This window comes from Hyla sarda, chromosome 7 (assembly GCF_029499605.1).
Source record: "Hyla sarda isolate aHylSar1 chromosome 7, aHylSar1.hap1, whole genome shotgun sequence".
NCBI classification, from domain to species: domain Eukaryota; kingdom Metazoa; phylum Chordata; class Amphibia; order Anura; family Hylidae; genus Hyla; species Hyla sarda.
This window is the reverse complement of record NC_079195.1, coordinates 168,049,040-168,069,876: the sequence shown is the minus strand read 5'-3', so window position 1 is coordinate 168,069,876 and position 20,837 is coordinate 168,049,040. Positions and strand designations below refer to the sequence as shown.

The 20,837-nt window shown below is 45.8% G+C and overlaps 1 long non-coding RNA gene across 2 annotated transcripts in view; it reads right to left on the bottom strand.

The window, feature by feature from the left end:
- LOC130282278 (uncharacterized) overlaps positions 1 to 11,778 on the bottom strand; it is a 244,277-nt gene extending 232,499 nt beyond the window's left edge. For both annotated transcript variants that reach the window (XR_008846310.1, XR_008846311.1), the window contains exon 1: positions 11,696 to 11,778. This is a non-coding gene — a long non-coding RNA (uncharacterized LOC130282278). The remainder of the gene's footprint in view (positions 1 to 11,695) is intronic.
- Between the last annotated feature and the right edge of the window lie 9,059 nt (positions 11,779 to 20,837).

Here is a 20,837-nt window from a genome sequence, read left to right as displayed (position 1 = left end):
ATGCGTATGTAAAGTGTTCGGCGGGCGCAGTAGAGGGCTCAGAAGGGAAGGAGCGACAATGGGATTTTGGAGACTGAGTTTTTCTGAAAGGGTTTTTGGGGGGCATGTCCCATTTAGGAAGCCCCTATGGTGCCAGAACAGTCGACCCCCCCCCACATGTGACCCCATTTTGGAAACTACACCCCTCATGGAATTTAATAAGGGGTGCTGTGAGCATTTACACCCCACTGGCGTTTGACAGATATTTGAAACAGTGGACTGTGCAAATGAAAAATTTAATTTTTCATTTTCACAGACCACTGTTCCAAAAATCTGTCATACGCCAGTGGGGTGTAAATTCTCACTGCACCCCTTATTACATTCCGTGAGGGGTGTAGTTTCCAAAATGGGGTCACATATGGATATTTATTGTTTTGCGTTTGTCAGAACTGCTGTAACAATCAGCCACTCCTGTGCAAATCACGTCAAATGTACATGGTGCACTCTCCCTTCTGAGCTTTGTTGTGCGCCCCCAGAGCACTTTGCACCCACATATGGGGTATCTCCGTACTCGGGAGAAATTGCATTACAAATTTAGAGGGTATTTTTTCCCTTTTACCTCTTGTGAAAATGAAAAGTATAGGGCAACACCAGCATGTCAGTTAAAAAAAAATTATTTTTTTACACTAACATGCTGGTGTAGACCTCAACTTCACCTTTTCATAAGGGGTTAAAGAAGAAAAAGCCCCCCAAAATTTGTAAGGCAATTTCTCCCGAGTACGGCGATACCCCATATGTGTCCCAAAACTGTTGCCCTGAAATACGACAGGGCTCCAAAGTGAGAGGAACTAGGAAACGGACAATGTTTCCCAACTAGTGTGCCTCCAGTTGTTGCAAAACTACAACTCCCAGCATGACCAGACTGCCCAGGCATGCTGGAAGTTGTAGTTCGGCAATATCTGAAGGATCAGATGTTGCCGAACTACAACTTCCAGCATGCTTGGGCAGTCTGGGCATGCTGGGAGTTGTAGTTTTGCAACATCTGGAGGTCCACAGTTTGGAGACCACTGTATAATGGTCTCCAATCTGTGCTCTTCCAGATGTTAGAGAACTACAACTCCCAGCATGCCTGGACAGACTGAGCATGCTGAGATTTGTAGTTTTGCAACATCTGGAAGAGCACAGATTGGAGACCATTATACAGTGGTCTCCAAACTGTGGACCTCCAGATGTTGCAAAACTGCAACTCCCAGCATGCCCAGAAAGCCAAAGGCTGTCTGGGCATGCTGGGAGTTGCAGTTTTGAAACTCCCAGAGGCAGCAGTGAGATCGCTTTACGGCGATCTCACTTCTGCCAATGAAGATGCTGCCCTGCTGCCGGAAACTCACCGCCGGGACGCACCACCGCCGGGACCGCCTGGAGGACGCCACTCGCGCCGGGACCGCTCGGGACACCGCATGGCCGGGTAAGTGACGCCGGGGGAAGGGTAAGGGATACTTAGCAGAGCGGTGTGTGTCCCGATCCCCATGATCGGGACTCACACACCGCGCTGCTAAGAATTCTGATAGCGAAACGCTGCTATCAGCTAGTCAGATTTGACTAGCTGATAGCAGCGATCGCTGGGGTGGGGTGGGGGATGAAACCCCCCGTGGTCGCATGGTAAGATGGCTGGCTATCAGTGATAGCCACCATCTTACCGGGCGCTGCGGGATGCCGCGAGTAGCGGCAAAAATGTTCATGACGTACCTGTATGTCATGGGTCGGGAACACCTTGCCACTTATGACGTACAGGTATGTCATAGGTCAGGAAGGGGTTAAAATTTGATAATGTTTACTCTTGAAGTATAACCTATACAGCTGCTAACAGCAAATAGTTCTGCTTTACAATTATGTGCTAAATAATAAAACATTATGTAGAACATACCGAAAAGGACTTAGGGGTACAGGTGGACAGTAAGCTATACTTTAGTGATCAGTACCAGGCAGCTGCTGCCAAGTCTAACAAAGACATGGGATGTATCAAGAGAGGCATAGAGTCTTGTGACAAGAACATAGTTTTGCCTCTGTATTAATCTTTATTCAGACCACATATGGAGTATTGTGTCAAATTTTGGGCACCTTCTTAGGCTGCATTCACACTTCGTTTTTACATTACAGGTGCCGGATCCGGCTGGGGGAGGGGCAAACCGAGCTCTCCCGTACCCCAGCCGGACCAGCGCTGAACTCCATTTACTCCATGAGCCGACCGGAGTCAAACGGGAATGGGAAATAGAAATAAAATATTTGAGTTATAGATACTTTTTGGGGACAGAACATTGATCCAAGGATGTATTATGTTTGCCATGTTAAAGATGGGAATACATTTTTCCTCTGTCATGGGTTCAATTGACATCAGCCTCATGGGGGATATTTTGTCTTCCATTGGATCAACACAGTAGGGTCTCAGATTGAACTTGAATGACTCTTGCCATTTTTCAACCTTATAAACTATATAACTATGCTTCAATTATGGAATTTTTATAAATTTTCTCTTCTCACAGGTCATTCTGTACTTTAAAGTGTCATTCTGTTATTTTGGTCTCTGTGGGTTTCTACATATGTAATCATTGTGGCCTCACCTTTGCTCTATGTCACTGCTGTCCATAAAAACATTCTGCACTCTGTGTGGCTGCCTTTATTCTTTGTACCACTGTTTATCTATCCATTTCATTACCCTTGCAGTGTCCATCAATTGTCCTTTTCCTATTATTGCATTGTACATTTTTTGAGAATATGACATAAACCACAAGTATTGCAAACAAGTCAAAGCCAAAATTCTTCCACCACTACCACACAACAATAAAACATTTTTTGTGAACAATATATTTTGCAACATAACACTTCATAACACAATCATTTTATGTTACTAAGATGTTCTGAAAAATCTTTGATTCCATACAGAAAAAAATACATTGGATGTAGGATTTACAGTAATCATTGTCACATTGAGCGCTCCGGTCCCCTCCTCCTTCCCCACGGAGCGTCCGCTTCCTCGGCCCGCCTCCTCGGTATCCAGGCACCTCCCGGTCAGATGCACTGACCGGGAGCACGGGTCCTCTTGTGTCTGGAATGCGGCTGCCATGGCGGCTGGTCCCCGCTCACGCGCCGCGTCCCAGTCTGTCTTACTTTGGTCCTCGCTCCCTGCGCCGATGGTCTCTGCCTCCCGGCGCATGCGGCCCCACTCTCTAGGGCGTGCGCGCGCCGGCTTCTGTAAATTTAAAGGGCCAGCTCACCATTGATTGGTGCGCTGGTTACTGACCCCTGTTCCTTCTCTATAAATGTAACCTGCCCCTTCCTGCCCTTGCCGGATCTTTGTACCCTTGTGCCTCTAAGAAAGCTTTCCCTGTAGCCTTGTATTGCCTTGCCTGTTGCCGAATCCGTTGCTACCGACTTCTCGCCTTTGAACTCTTGCCGCCTGCCCTGACCTCTGCTACGTCCAACTACGCTCTTGCCTGCTCCTTGTGTACCACGTCATATCAGCTGCCAGAGAGGTCGAGACATTACTGTGGGACACGATCTGGTAGTTATCGCCGCCTCAAATCCATCCCGCTTTGCGGCGGGCTCTGGTGAAGACCAGTAACTGCTTAGAACCGATCCCTCAGTACGACCCGCGCCATTGCCTCTCTGGTCTAGAGGATCCACTACCTGTCCTGCCGGTTCGTGACAATCATAACCTCTGTCAGGAACTTACCTAACAACAATCCAATGGTGATTCTGGATGCCTTTCTCCTCTGCTGACAGTGCCGAGCTTGATGTGGATTATCTAAGAGGTAGGAACAGTGTTTGCAGTGATTGCAGGGCTGCACTTTCCCTATTCTACATGATACTGAGAAAAAGTTATCTTGCTCTGAGGTATTGTAGCCTCTTGCACTTATTGGCAGAACCATAAGCGAGCTGATTAATATAAACACTAATTAAAGTTTATTTTTTACAAACAACTTTATTTAACCACATAGCAGCAATGTTGAGCCAAACCATACCAAGCTCATGGGAATTTTGGTTTTAGCAGGATATGCTTTGGAAATATTGAGAAAGCACCATGAAAAAGAGTTTTGTTTTTGTGAACTATAGCTCAAGAGTTTACTAACAATAAATCCAACTCTGATGTTCAAGCACAGGTCAGAAGAATTAGCACATAACTAAAGTAAGCTGATGTTCATTCCATTTAGTTGGTTTGCCCATTTTAGCTATTCCATGCCCTTTGATTGCCAAGCTTTAACCCCTTAACGACGCAGGACGTATATTTACGTCCTGCGCCGGCTCCCGTGATATGAAGCGGGATTGCGCCGCGATCCTGCAACATATCGCATCGGTCCCGGTGCTCATCAACGGCCAGGACCCGCGGCTAATACCACACATCGCCGATCGCAGCGATGTGCGGTATTAACCCTTTAGAAGCGGCGGTCAAAGCTGACCGCCGCTTCTAAAGTGAAACTGAAAGTGACCCGGCTGCTCAGTCGGGCTGTTCGGGACCGCCGCGGTGAAATTGCGGCGTCCCGAACAGCTGACTGGACACCGGGAGGGCCCTTACCTGCCTCCTCGGTGTCCGATCGACGAATGACTGCTCCATGCCTGAGATCCAGGCAGGAGCAGTCAAGCGCCGATAATGCTGATCACAGGCGTGTTAATACACGCCAGTGATCAGCATAGGAGATCAGTGTGTGCAGTGTTATAGGTCCCTATGGGACCTATAACACTGCAAGAAAAATGTAAAAAAAAAGTGTTAATAAAGGTCATTTAACCCCTTCCCTAATAAAAGTTTGAATCACCCCTCTTTTCCCATAAAAAAAATAAAACAGTGTAAAAAAAAAATAAACATATGTGGTATCGCCACATGCGTAAATGTCCGAACTATAAAAATACATCATTAATTAAACCGCACGGTCAATGGCGCACGCGCAAAAAAATTTCAAAGTCCAAAAAAGCGTATTTTGGTCACTTTTTTATACCATTAAAAAAATGAATAAAAAGTGATCAAAAAGTCCGATCAAAACAAATGTCATACCGATAAAAACTTCAGATGACGGCGCAAAAAATGAGTCCTCATATTGCCCTGTACGTGGAAAAATAAAAAAGTTATAGGGGTCAGAAGATGACATTTTTAAATGTATAAATTTTCCTGCATGTAGTTATGATTTTTTCCAGAAGTGCGACAAAATCAAACCTATATAAGTAGGGTATCATTTTAACAGTATGGACCTACAGAATAATGATAAGTTGTAATTTTTACCGAAATATGCACTGCGTAGAAACGGAAGCCCCCAAAAGTTACAAAATGGCGTTTTTTTTCCGATTTTGTCGCACAATGATTTTTTTTTCCGTTTCGCCGTGCATATTTGGGTAAAATGACTAATGTCACTGCAAAGTAGAATTGGCCACGCAAAAAAATAAGCCATAGTATGGATTTTTAGGTTTTAAAATTGAAAGGGTTATGATTTTTAAAAGGTAAGGAGGAAAAAACGAAAGTGCAAAAACGGAAAAACCCAGAGTCCTTAAGGGGTTAATTGCACTGCTCATTGCATATTTATTCCAGTGAGGGCAACAGAATTAGTTCTCCCTGACATCTTTCTCCTGATCTACTGGTAAGGACTAATAAATGGGGATGCTAAATTACAGTGTAATTGTTATAGTATGCGTTTCTTAGGAAATCCAGAAGACTCAAAAGCGCTTTATAAATGTGTGGCGCATCAAAACCCTCTATGTACTCTCCAAGCCATCCAAAATACTGTAAATGGATAGCAGAAGGCAAACAGCCAGTGTTGTAGCTATAGGGGTCACAAGGGTCATCATGGCGACTGGGCCCCATAGGAAAGGGGGACATACAACACCCCCACCTGTGGCCGCATCTGCCTCCTTCCGCTGCCTGCGCCGGTCTGAACTGTATGTGCACGTGTGCATACAGTTCAGAGCAGGCTGTAATCTCTGCCCCAACGCAGGCGCCAATGACCTCACTCATCAGCACCTGCACAGTGGAGAAGTTGTAGTTTTGCAATTGCTGGAGGCAAACTGGTTGGAAAACACTGTATTAGGGTGCATTCACACCACGATTGTTACATATGGGGACCAGATCCATCTGGGAGATGTGAAAACTGGTCACTCCCGTATCCCACCCGGACCCGACCCCAATCTTATTCATCTGAATGAGCCGACCGGAGTCAGATAGTGACTCTGGTCGGCTTATTTTTGCCCTGTATCTGGTTTTGCGACAGGACTTAAAACTGAAAACTGTATACTACGGTTTTAAGTCCAGTCACAAAACTGGATACGGGTAAAAATGAGCAAACCGGAGACCCAGAGATGGGGTCCGGGTCCGGCTGGGATATGGGAGCGACCGGTTTTCACATCTCCCAGACTGATCTGGTCCTGGTATGCAGCAATCGCGGTGGGAATGCACCCATACCACTCATGGGCTGTAGCTTTCTGAGGGTTTTATTTTGCCTCCTGCTGCATACCTACCTGACTGTATTTCCACCTACCTACCAATCTGATTGTCTTCTTGTCTACCTAGCTTACTGTCTTCCTACCTAGCTACATACCTGACAACCTACCTACACGGCAACCTAGCTGCCTAGCTAGCTGCCTCCCTGGCTATCTAGTTACATACATACATGCCATAATACATACCTTCCTAGCTACCTACCTGACTACCTACCTACCTGGCTATCTATCTACCAAACTACCTGGCAACCTAGCTTCCCACCTATCTAGTGTCAGGATTCGGCAGGCTGGAGGGGGATCCTCTGTGTCAGAGAGGGATTGGCGTGGACCGTACCGGTGGACCGGTTCTAAGTTGCTACTGATATTCACCAGAGCCCGCCGCAAAGCGGGATGGTCTTGCTGCGGCGGTAGCAACCAGGTCGTATCCACCGGTAACGGCTCAACCTGTCTGACTGCTGAAACAGGCGCGGTACAAAAGGACAAGGCAAGAGCAAGGTCGGATGTAGCAGAAGGTCAGGGCAGGCAGCAAGGGTCGTAGTCAGGGGCAACAGCAGAAGGTCTGGAACACAGGCTTGGGACATTCACAAAACGCTATCCCTGGCACAAGGCAACAAGATCCGGCAATGCTGGGAAGGGGAAGTGAGGTTACATGAGCAGGGAGTAGGTGGAAGCTAATTAGACTGATTGGGCCAGGCACCAATCATTGGTGCACTGGCCCTTTAAATCTTAGAGAGCTGGCGCGCGCGCGCCCTAGAGAGCGGAGCCGCGCGTGCAAGAACGTGACAGCCGGGGACCTGGACAGGTAATTGGCTTGGGATGCGATTCGCGAGCGGGCGCATCCCGCTATGCGAATCGCATTCCCGACGTCAGTGTCAGTGCAGCGCTCCCGGTCAGCGGGTCTGACCAGGGCGCTGCAGAGAGGAGAACGCCGCGAGCGCTCCGGGGAGGAGCAGGGACCCGGAGCCCTCGGCGTAACAGTACCCCCCCCCCTTAGGTTTCCCTCTCTTTTTGTCTCCTTGTCCCTTCAAATGAGACGAGAACATAGAGGGCGACTCTTGAGTTTCCTTCCAGAAAAAAGAGAAGTCCTGGGAAGCTACATCAGCGGCAGGCAATCCAGAAGAAGTGGGAATGGGGAGGGGGGGCAGAGGGTGAAGCTTGTCACGGGGCAGAGTGTTACCAGGAAGGGGGCTATGAAGAGCAGATGTGAGGCATCGTTTGTGACAAGCAGGACCCCAATTCTTGATCTCCCCGGTGGTCCAGTCAAGGGTGGGAGAATGACGTTGGAGCCATGGCAGACCAAGGAGGACTTCAGAGGTTCAGTTGGGCAGAACAAAAAATTCTATTTTCTCGTGATGCAGTCCAATGCTCATAAGCAGGGGTTCTGTGCGGTAACGCAAAATGCAGTCCAATTTTACTCCGTTGACCGAAGAAATGTAGAGCGGCTTGACGAGACGGGTCACTGGGATGCAGAACCTATTAACAAAAGAGGCCAGAATAAAATTTCCAGCAGAACCAGAGTCCAAGAAGGCCACCGCTGAGAAGGAGGAGTTGGCAGAAGGAGCAATCCGCACGGGCACAGTGAGACGTGGAGAAGCAGAATTCACACCAAGGGGCGCCACTCCCATTTGAACAGGGTGCGTGCGTGCGTTTCCCAGACGCGGTGGACGAATAGGGCAGTCCACTAGGAAATGTTCAGTACTAGCGCAGTATAGGCATAAGTTTTTATCTCTGCGACGAGACCTCTCTTCATGGGTCAGGCGAGACCGATCCACTTGCCTAGCCTCTTTGGCGGGAGGCACAGGGGTAGATTGCAAAGGATACTGGGAGAGAGGTGCCCAGAGATCAAGGTCCTTTTCCTGGCGGAGCTCCTGGTGTCTTTCAGAAAAACGCTTGTCGATGCGGGTGGCCAAAACGATAAGTTCAGACAGGTTAGCTGGAATTTCTCGTGCGGCTAGTACATCTTTGATGTTGCTGGATAAGCCTTTTTTGAAGGTCGCGCAGAGGGCCTCATTGTTCCAGGCTAGCTCTGAGGCAAGGGTACGAAACTGGATGGCATATTCGCATACGGAAGAAGTTCCTTGGACTAGGTTCAGCAAAGCAGTCTCGGCAGAGGAGGCCCGGGCTGGCTCCTCAAAGACACTACGGACTTCAGCGAAGAAGGACTGGACTGTGGCTGTGGCAGGATCATTGCGGTCCCAGAGCGGTGTGGCCCAAGACAAGGCCTTTCCAGACAGAAGACTAAGTACGAAAGCCACCTTAGACCGTTCTGTAGGAAATTGGTCCGACAACATCTCCAAATGTAGGGAACATTGAGACAGGAAACCACGGCAGAGATTAGAGTCCCCATCAAATTTGTCCGGTAGAGACAAGCGGAGGCTAGGAGTGGCCACTTGCTGCGGAGGAGGTGCAGGAGCTGGCGGAGGAGATGGTTGCTGCTGTAGCAGTGGCAGAAGTTGCTGTAGCATGGCGGTCAACTGCGACAGCTGCTGTCCTTGTTGGGCGATTTGTTGGGATTGCTGGGCGACCACCGTGGGAAGGTCAGCAAGACTTGGCAGCGGCACCTCAGCGGGATCCATGGGCGGATCTACTGTCAGGATTCGGCAGGTTGGAGGTGGATCCTCTGTGTCAGAGAGGGATTGGCGTGGACCGTACCGGTGGACCGGTTCTAAGTTGCTACTGGTATTCACCAGAGCCCGCCGCAAAGCGGGATGGTCTTGCTGCGGCGGTAGCAACCAGGTCGTATCCACCGGTAACGGCTCAACCTCTCTGACTGCTGAGACAGACGCGGTACAAAAGGACAAGGCAAGAGCAAGGTCAGACGTAGCAGAAGGTCAGGGCAGGCAGCAAGGGTCATAGTCAGGGGCAACAGCAGAAGGTCTGGAACACAGGCTTGGGACATTCACAAAACGCTTTCTCTGGCACAAGGCAACAAGATCCGACAATGCTGGGAAGGGGAAGTGAGGTTATATGAGCAGGGAGCAGGTGGAAGCTAATTAGACTGATTGGGCCAGGCACCAATCATTGGTGCACTGGCCCTTTAAATCTTAGAGAGCTGGCGCGCGCGCGCCCTAGAAAGCGGAGCCGCGCGTGCCAGAACGTGACACCCGGGGACCGGGACAGGTAAGTGGCTTGGGATGCGATTCGCGAGCGGCCGCGTCCCGCTATGCGAATCGCATCCCCGACGTCAGTGCAGCGCTCCCGGTCAGCGGGTCTGACCGGGGCGCTGCAGAGAGGAGAACGCCGCGAGCGCTCCGGGAAGGAGCAGGGACCCGGAGCGCTCGGCATAACATCTAGCTATCTACCTACCTGGGTTCTTACTGACCTGACTTCTTTCCTACCTGGCTATCTATCTACCTACCTATCTAGCTACCTACCTGGCTGTCTATCTACCAAAATATCTGGCAATCTAGCTACCTGGCTATCTATCTACCTACCTGGCAACCTAACTGCCTACTTGGCTGTCTTCCTACCTACCTGACGAACTACATGGTAAGCTATCTACGAAGCTACCTGTCCAGCAACCTACCTAGCTACTTAGCTACCTGGATACCAACCTAGTTACTTCCCTATCTGGCTACCAACCTAGCTACCTACCTACCAGGCTATCTATTGGGGAGGCTGGTGTAGATGCCAAATTTTGTCTTGGGGCCATGGAACTCTAGTTAGCCCCCTTTTTCAGGTGGTACAATATGTGACAGGCTTGTATTATTTATTGTCTTCACATATAGGATGAGGATCTGCTGACAAGATGAGGATCCAATAAGGTCCGAGCGTCAGACTCAGCAGAGGGAAGTCACAACGGTCTGAACCAGATGAAGAAGAAAAAAGACTAGAGAGAAGACTGAGTGAGTCACTTATATCATTATGTATTCTCCTGACTGTTTCCCATCAGTGCTGTAATCAATGATATCTATGTGTGACTAGGATTGGGGGTCATGGGGGGAGGGGGGGGGGGGTTAGGGGGCCCAGGGCAATATTTTACATCAGGGCCCTGTAATTTCTAGCTATACCCCTGCAAACAGCTAATATGAAATAGCTAATAGGAAAAGGTGGTTGAATGAACAGGGCATTTATCTTTTTCTGCATTAGAATCAAACAATTTACAGCTATACCTCATTTATTACCTAATGTATAGTCAGTGGCGTTGCTAGGGTTGGTGTCACCTGGTGCGGTAGAAAATGGTGTCACCCCATACCTCCCCCCTTCAGTAAGTTTTAGCCTGTTGTGACAGACACCACTGTTGTAGCGCATTGTGAGAAATTCCAGTATAATAATCAGATATACTAGTTGCCACAGAATAGGAAAGTGTTAAAGAAGTTTAATTTAAATTTACAGCTCCCAGAATTACTTAAAGGGGTACTCCACTGGAAAACATTTACTTTTATATCAACTGGTGCCAGAAAGTGAAACAGATTTTTAAATGACTTCTATTTAAAATCTTAATCCTTACAGTACTTATCAGCTGCTGTATGCTCCACAGGAAGTTGTGTAGTTCTTTCCAGTCTGACCACAGTGCTATTTGCTGACACCTCTGTCCATGTCAGGAACTGTCCAGAGCAGGATAGGTTTGCTATGGGGATTTGCTTCTACTATGGACAGTTCTTGACATGGACAAAGGTGTCAGCACAGAGCACTGTGGTCAGACAGAAAATAAATTAAAAAAGAAAAGAACTTCCTGTGAATCACTTATACAGCAGCTAATAAGTACTGGAAGGATTAAGATTTTTAAATAGAAGTAATTTACAAATCTGTTTACCTTTGTAGCACCAATTGATAAAAAAAAATGTTTTCCAGTAGAGTACCCCTTTGAGCAGTGGTGAGGTTATGCTGGGAGTTGTAGTTTCACTCACCATAACTGTAGAACTTACAAGTGACTACAGCTCTGATAGGACACAGTGAGGAGAATGCACAATTATATCAGTGACTACAGGTGACGTCTTCTCTATAGTGAGGAGAATGTACAATGATATCAGTGACTACAGGTGACATCTTCTCTATAGTGAGGAGAATACACAATGATATCAGTGACTACAGGTGACGTCTTCTCTATAGTGAGGAGAATACACAATGATATCAGTGACTACAGGTGACGTCTTCTCTATAGTGAGGAGAATACACAATGATATCAGTGACTACAGGTGACCTCTTCTCTATAGTGAGGAGAATACACAATGATATCAGTGACTACAGGTGACGTCTTCTCTATAGTCTTCCCTTATCTAATTCAGATGGTACATACCGCCTGGTCCAGCTAAAACTTCTGTCTGTAGAATGTGACGCCCAGACGTCTCCTCACTATGTCAGCGCATTCTCATCCTCTATATGAAAACAAGTATTATTATAAACCTGCCAGACACTGTATCCTCTAAATATAATACTACTATACACTATACTCTTTGATTATAAACCTTCCATACACCATACCCACTGAATATAATACTACCACACAATGTACATTCTGAATATAATACCAACACATACTGCACACTCTGAATATAATACCGCCACACACTGTACCCTCTGAATATAATACTACCACACACTGTACATTCTGAATATAATACCATCACATACTGTACCCTCTGAATATAAATCTACCACATACTGTACCCCTGAATATAATACCGCCACACACTGTACCCCTGAATATAATACTACCACCCACTGTACCCTCTGAATATAATACTACCACAAACTGCGCCCTCTGAATTTAACGTTGCATACAGTGCACCCTCTGAATATAATACCACAACCGCAGTAACACCCCTCAACATCCGTTAGCTGATGCTATTACCACGGGAGGGGTTTTTTGGTGGTGTTGCTAGTGGATGATGGGGGTGCTACTACTGGGGGGGGGTGTTGCTGGAGGATGATGAGGGTGAAACTGGCCATTCCCCCCTGGCAGTATCACCCCCATCATCCATCCGCAGGATCATCCTCAGGATCACCATCAGGATCTGCTGATGGAGGAGCTACTGCTGGGGGGGGGGGGGTGTTGCTGGTGGATGATGAGGGTGCTACTGCCAGGGGGGGAGCATTAGGTAGGCAGCAGTTCCCCCACTTTGGATAGGCAGCAGTTCCCCCACATTAGGTAGCATATTTTCCCCACATTAGGCAGCATAGATTCCCCACATTTGGTAGCACAGATTCCCCACATTAGGTAGCAGCTTCCCCACATTAGATAGCATAGACTCCCCACATTAGGTAGCACAGATTCCCCACATTAGGTAGCATAGACTCCGCACATTTGGTAGTAGTTACCCCACATTAGGCCACAGGTTCCCTTGCAGGTTCCCCACAATGGGTCAAAGTCTCCCCACATTAGATCGCTGTTTAACCCCCCCCCCCACAAAAAAAAAACACATACAACACAGAGAGACACACACACACAAACACACACACAGTCAGAGAGACACACCCTCACAGACACACACACAGAGCCACACAGTCACACACACACACACACACACACAGAGTCACACACACACACACAGAAAATAAGGCATACTTGGCACACCAGAAGGCCTCCTACATAATTCCAATACAAGAAATGATTGTGGGCAGGGGTGTAGCGCTCCTGGGTCCCCCTGCAACACTCACACAGTCACATACACACACACAGAGTCACACACAGTCACATACACACACAGTCACACACACACACAGAGTCACACACAGTCACATACATACGCACACACACACAGAGTCACACACAGACAGTCACACACAGACAGAGATAGCGACAGACAGACACACACACTCACCCATCCAGCGTAGCGCTCCTTCTCTCCTGGCGCCCTGCGAGTGACGTCACTGATGTCCCATGCGGTGGTGCTGACGGACGGGCGCACAGCGGCGATGAAGGCCGGGGGGGGGGGGGGGGTCAGCTGACGGACGGGCGCACAGGGGCGATGAAGGTGAATGCCGGAGGGGGGGGGGGTACAGACGGGGGGGTGTCGGTGTAGCTGGGGGGGTGCTGCGGAGCGTCTTGGTCTCACCCCATTAGGTTGGTGTCACCCGGTGCCGCACCCCCCGCACCCGGGTCGCAACGCCACTGTGTATAGTCTTCCTGTAGTTTTATTCAGCCCCAACATGCAGCCCCACATGGCTTGTGCCGTTCAATGTGTATTATAGCTTAACCTCTGATCAATTGAAACCAGTATTCCTTATACCTTGTTGTAGTCTAGTTCATAGCTTTTCAGTTTGTTTTTGGCTCTTTGTATAACCTTGTTTTGAAGTCTCTGCAGTTTTTCTTTGTGTATCAGGTTGCAGGTTATATGTTTTAGTGTTCTGCTCAGCATCGCTTCTCACTATTCTAGTGAATTCTTATTGTCTCTGTGTAATGGGTATATCTGGTTCAGGAAGAAGGGTAATTCATCCTATGTTTGGCTGATGCATCCTTTGTTGCTGTGACGACACCTGGCCCAATCAGGGAGCATGGATGATAAGCCTTAGCGTTCATGCCCTTCTAAGGAGGGTTATTTAAACTTAATCAGCCTGTTACTCACCTGTTTTTATTTTTTGGTCTTTTCCTTGCACTAGTGTTTGTATCTTTATCTTATACAGACCTAACTTGTTGCACCTGACCTTTGCCTATAACCTGACTATCCCTTAGGTAGGGACAGTGGTTTGTGCAAGTGTCAGGACTGTACTGCTCCCTACCCCAAACTCTACAGGGGAGAGTTAGTTCAGTGTTTCAATAGGGACATTGCAGGGTCAGTCTTTGTATTATTTATTATATTCTGCTTAATTGTTGACTACCATCATCATTATTTGGTCATTGTTTTTTTTTTTTTTTTAACTCCTCTCTATTTAATAGCTTATATGATTACTAGCATGTTTGGTAAATTCTATTTACCAAATATGACTTCTTAGCCCATAAAATAGCTCTATATTTTTGGCTTCTGGGTATTTCCCTTCACGCAATCTGCTGTTTGCTGCCTGTGGTTAAGCTCAGTCTGCCTCTAGTAACAAAGTGAAAGGGAGAGAACACAGGAAATGGGGTTGGGCTTAGGGAGCGATAGAGAGAGAGAGAGAGAGAGAGAGAGAGACTGGATTGGGATAATGCAAGTTGAACCACACTGTCCCTAGAACGTAAATGAAATCTTCCCTCTCATCTCTCAACACAATTAAAGTTTTGGGCAACTGTCTCTTGTGCACTTACTAGTATGTGTGTACACAGTGCTGCCTCCTGCCTTTAACTTGTCATCATCAGGTGTGCTGCTGTTGTTTGTTTCATTTCTACTTACAATGCACTGATAAGAGCCAGTACAGCAGTATCCCCTACTTCACATGTCATGTTTAGTAATGTACTGTAAACCACCCTTAAAAACAGTGTTAGTGCCAGATAGCTAAAAGAAAGGAAATGCCTGTATAAATACCACTGGCAAACAACCCAGCTCTGGTATTCCCCCCTGAAATGAAGAGAATGAAAAATAGCTGTGCATCATATATGGACTCTGGAGCTCAATAACAACAATTAGTGTCCAAAAATTGTCACCACTCTGAAGGATTAATCTAGCAAAACCAGTCAAATATGCTGTTATAATACAGCTATAAGTAAAGCATAGTGTTTGTTATTATCCAGCATACCCATAGGTATACCTGTGATATCTGTAAGTCAAGAGAGTCTGGTTTTCAGTACATTTAGGATTTTGTAGTGTAGGCTGTATTTACCTAGTAAATAAGTTTTGATTAAATCATGGAAAATGCATTAAAAACTCACAAAAACTGCACCATATAAAATGGTTTTAATGTTTTAAATATGATTTTTTATTTTTTTTTATTTTTTTTACACTGAGAGTACTATGCAATTTTTCTTAGCAGGAATTTTCAATAATTGTCACAATTACCTTGCACAAAGGGAAAATATCTTGTCATTTAACATTTTTAAACATGTGGCAATAGTAAAGTGCAATTTTTTACGCCTTCACCTTTAAAAGCAACCTGATACTTATTCCCATTGGTGTCACAGCAGAGCTAGAGAGAGATTTGCAAGTGCCTCATTTAATTGGATTCATATTCCTAGACAACCCGGGTCACCAGGATAAAGGGATATGTAGTTTCAGTCCCTCTAATTATTTTGATCTTGGTTTCAAATTCCATACAAGAGACTGGCTATCCCTAGAGGACTAGGTAAACCAGTGCACAGGAAGTGTCAGGCAGAGCTGTGCTGGAAAAGAGCAGGGTTTTTTTGTGAGGGGCTCTTGCTTCGTTTTTATTTTCATTCTCTATACAATTGCTTGCCATGAACTCACTAAAGGACAGAATTACTGTAGTTCATGTCATCCACTATCCTACAGAAACATCTGGAGCATTAAAATTGATACTATACCAGTCTTTCATAATCTATCAAGGTTAGCACATAAATTAAAGGTAAAAAGAAAATTACATTTTATTCTTGTTAAAACAAAACTTACTAAATGTGTATAGCTTAGAGAATAAAAACGGAATAAATTAAAACAGAATTCTATTTTTTTTATGTAAAGCTTGCAAAAACACTAGATGCACTATGTCAAATGCCTAAATATGATGCCTATGGGAGCTACCATACTGTCCATATGTGCTATTGAAGGAACTGAGGGCCAATTTCACTACACTCCTTTTGGGAGAAAATCTTTCAATCACATGACTCTCTAACAGATAGCAGGACTCTCTAACAAATAGCAAGAAGTATTTTCTGATGACACATTTCCTTTAAAGGGGTACTCCGCCCCTAGACATAAGATGTCAGATCGCCGGGGTCCCGCTGCTGGGGACCCCCAGGATCTCGGCTGCGGCACCCCGCTATCATTACTGCACAGAGCAGACTCACTCCGTGCATAATGACAGGCAATACAGGCTTGACTTCCTGTTGACTCCTAATACTCCTGATAAACTTCCTTGTTTTTTGACCCTTGGACTGTACCCTGATTACCTGAAAACTGCTGATTTTGTTACAACATGACTTCCAGGTACTGACCCAGCTAACTAGACCTTTCTTACCCTACCAATGATTTTAGTTATTAATAGTTATTATATTAATTTGAATTAATGTATATATATATATATATATATATATATATATATATGTTGCTCAAATGTACAAAAAGAATACATTTTCTTTTCCTTTAAGAAATACTATATATATATATATATATATATATATATATATATATATATATATATATAAAAATACCCCGAATATACGATTGAACCTGTCTCCTATGTACAATTCCTTAAAGGAGTTCCCCAACTGAAATCTTTTATGCCCCGTTGTGCCCGGGCTATAAAACTATACATAATAAACTTTCACTTACCTGCCTACGATCCCCCATTGTTCCGATATCGCCGACCGTGCTCCGGTCCCTGTCAGCTTTCTCTTCCTGCGGGTGGGTGACTTCACTCTACGCTCAGCCTATCAGCGGCCGCTGATAGGCTGAGCACAGAGTGAAGTCACCGACCCGCAGGAAGTGGAAGAGACCGGGACCGGAGAACGGGATGGCGATATCGGAACAATGGAGGATCGTAGGCAGGTAAGTGAAAGTTTATTATGTATAGTTTTACAGCCCGGGCACAGCGGGGGTTAAACGCTTTAGCTTAGAGAACTCCTTTAAGTGCCTATGTTATCCAGTGTATTGTACATACAGTGAGGTCAAGTCCTGAGAGAGTGTCTGTTGTCCTAAGAAGGCCTAAAGTCTACCATGCAGCCACAGATCCACAAGTCCACTGCCCCCTGGGTCCAAGTCAAAACCTGGTAAGTTGCAAACGGGGTGAAGTCAGTCATAGTTAGTAAAGTATTCTGTATCAAGTCAGCGTGGCCCTGCAAATTGTCAAATTGTCCAAGTCCACTATAAGTCCCAGCAAGCCCTGTGGTCTCTGAAGTCTCTGGTCACTTCCTTGGGCCTAGCCAAGCTTTATAGACTGTTACACCTGTCTGACTCAGTAAAGCTGCCATTGTTCCGTAACTTGGCGTCAGAGTCATTATTTGCCCCCATGCCTAGCCTAGGATCCTGTGGTATACCTTTGGGTGGTGTAGAGGATAAACTACGCCCTGGCATCACGAACACAAGGGGTTAATGCCATCTGCTCCTAGGGTAATTCCATCTGCCCTCATCACACCCTCACCACAACTTTTGGCATCCTACAAACAGGATACGGGTGTGCGCCTTATGTAAAATGTACCCCCCCCCCCCAGTTTGAACCCCCAGTCTGTGTCCAGTATTGTTGAAAATTTGCACGCAGATGCGAGCAAAAATTGCGACAGCAAGCAAGCACGGGGTCGGAGAGTCCCAAGAGGGCACGGAGGCCCGGAAAGTCGCCGCGGTGCACATGTTTCAAAAGCTGGCGGATTGTTTACATAGAATCTCCATTGGGGCCAAAGAGGCATATCTCAAAGTCCAGCTGCCCGAGGATGACGGAGAGTGGCCAGCGACTCCGGCGGGTGGAACGCCGGAATCTTCTAGAGGAACGTCGCCGGTGAGGCTGTCCCGTCATCACCGGACCGGGGGATCCTAGGCGGAGATCCACACGGAGGAGTCGGAAGTGAGTACCCCAGCGGAAGTGAGTACCCCTCCATCTACCCCCAGCCCAGAGCAAACCTCCCAGGTCCAGAAGCCCACACCATGCCCCCGGTCACCTCTGCCCCAGTGGCTATTCGGCGATGAGCCCCAAGCAGTCCGTGATATGCATGAGTACCTGTCAAAGTTACCTGAGTACCTGTCACAGCTACCTAAGATGGCTGTCACTGCTCCCAAGTATATCTTAAGTCGAGGAGCAGCAGTATCTAGTACAGATGTGCCCAGGCTTACTCCTGTTGCTGAGGAGGTTTGGCCTAACCAGCGGGCACCAACAAAAGTGCCTCGGCCTACTCCTGCTGAGAAAGAGGTTTGGCCGGCCCAACAGGCACCAACATCTGTTCCCCCAGTTACCATCAGCCCCACCATCACTGAGTCTACCCTGTCCAGGGTAAATTGGAGCACACAGGTGAGTCCTTTGGAGGGGTTACAGTCCCATGGTCCCCGTTATATGTCCCAGCCTAGAAAACAGTCTGATAGACAAGGCTGGGATGGGCATTCGACCGCGTACACTGGGGATATCTGGTCTCAGTGATGACCAAATTCGGCTTCCCCCAAAAATTAATCTCAGCTATAATGGCCCTGTACTCGGCCCCTAGTGCTAGAGTATACACGGAGGGAGTGTTATCAAAGAAATTTGTCATCTCAAATGGTACAAGACAGGGCTGCCCCCTGTCCCCATTGTTGTTTACCTTGGTGATAGAACCTTTTGCAGAACAAGAGAGGAGATCGAAGGGAATCCAGGGCATTCAAGTAGGGAACGACGAACATCGTATAAGTTTGTTTGCCGATGATATTCTTATTTCATGTACCAACCCAGCAGAATCTTTAAAATCACTAATGGCCCTGATTGCACAATTTTCATCAATTAGTTATTATAAATTAAATGTCTCCAAATCAATAGCCTTATTATTACATATAGACTTAGACACCAAATCACAAATAGAAAAATCTTACCCCTTTTACTGGACCAATAAGTCAATGACCTATTTGGGTATCGACTTAGCCCCTTCTCTACACGATTCTATTAAAATAAATATAAACAGGCTCTGTCATCAATTAAACACAGACATAGGTTCATACACACGACTTCCGATTTCTTGGATAGGCAGAATAGCAGTTTCAAAAATGATATTATTGCCTAAGATCTTATATACCCTCCGAAATCTCCCAGTAAAAATCCCAATGAGGACAATCAACACTCTCCAGCAAATAATAAAAAAATTTGTTTGGGGAAATAAGAAGCCTCGTATAGCAGCAAAAATTTTATATAAACCATTGGAAAAAGGAGGTCTAGGCTACCCTAATATTTTAAATTATTATAGAGCTATAATACTTACCCAAACACAAAGATTGTGGCATAATGATTTGGAGATGCACTGAGTTGCCCTGGAAGCTCAGGCAGCGGGAGTAATATATCCCAGAGAGATATTGTGGGAAGCAGCACTCCAAAATAGGACTAAAATAAGGTTTCCTTCCGCATTGGAAGCAAGCATAACAGAGTGGCTGAAAGCCTTAAAACAAAATATAATCAATTTGGGGAGATTGGAAGATATCCTGATGGAAGTCATACAACATCTATTGCCTGCAACTGACTTGTCCATATGGATAAGTAAAGGGGTTAAGACAGTGGGCTCTATTTATGAAAAGGGAGTACTCCTTCAATTTCCCCAAATTTCAATTAGATATGGAATTTCCTCTAAAGATTTCTTTAAATATTTGCAACTCAGACACTGTATCTCATCTTTTAAAGGGAGGAATCAATTTGAGAAATCGGCTTATAGTGAATATTTCTTTAAATCCAAGGGGGGAAAGGAGGTATTTCTAAAACGTATAAAGCTCTCCAATTAATAAAGCAGAGTAATAGGCAAAGTTACCAGGATAGTTGGGAGGAAGATCTGGGAATTATCATTACAGAAGAAAAATGGGCTTTTATATATACTATTCCATCAAAGGTATCTCACTGCGTATCTCACCTAGAGTCCTCATGTAAGCTGCTGTATAGATGGTATATGACCCCGTTGAAAATAACTAAATTTAACACGACCAACTCCTCTTTGTGCTGGCGCTGCGATTCACAGGAGGGGTCAATGTTACACATATGGTGGAATTGTATAAAAATTCAGCCCTTTTGGAGTAGTGTTTACTACACATTAAGCAAATTATTAGAAATAGAGGACATCCAGGGCTGGGGTCCGGGAATGGCCCTCTTGTCTCTGGGACTGGAGGTATTATCATTAGAGAAAATAACAATAAGTTACCATATGCTGGCAACAGCCCGTGTAGGTATTGCAAGATGTTGGAAATCCCAGGAACTCCCCCAAATCCCTAGTATCTTAAGAAATATAAAACAGACTTGCATTATGGAGAAATTGAGACTAGATAGTTTGCCTAATCAAAGAAATGGAAGGAAATGGAGAAAAATCTGGGAATCTTTCGAGATACAAATTCAAGAGTTAGGAAACTGAGGGGAAGTTAGTTAGTTAGTAAAAAACAGTAAGAAAAACAGATTAGGGATGGAGATTAGAGGGAAGCAGTGGATGCCTAGGAAATATGGAGAGTATGAATGGAGTGGAAAAGAGATTTTAATTACTTAAACTTTCTCTGTTGTTTAGTATTGTCAAATATCATTGTTTGAGTTTCTTTTCTTGTATGTCTTTTAAAGAAATAATAAAAAAGAAAATTCCCAGGCTGAAGCATTTATGTGTAATGTCATTGCTGTTCAGTCGAGAGGCTAACTGTGTTTTGTGTAAGAACCATAGTTTTTTCAGGTTGATGCAACGTTTAAGAGAAGTGCCTGGTGGACTCACCAAGAACTCCCGTAAC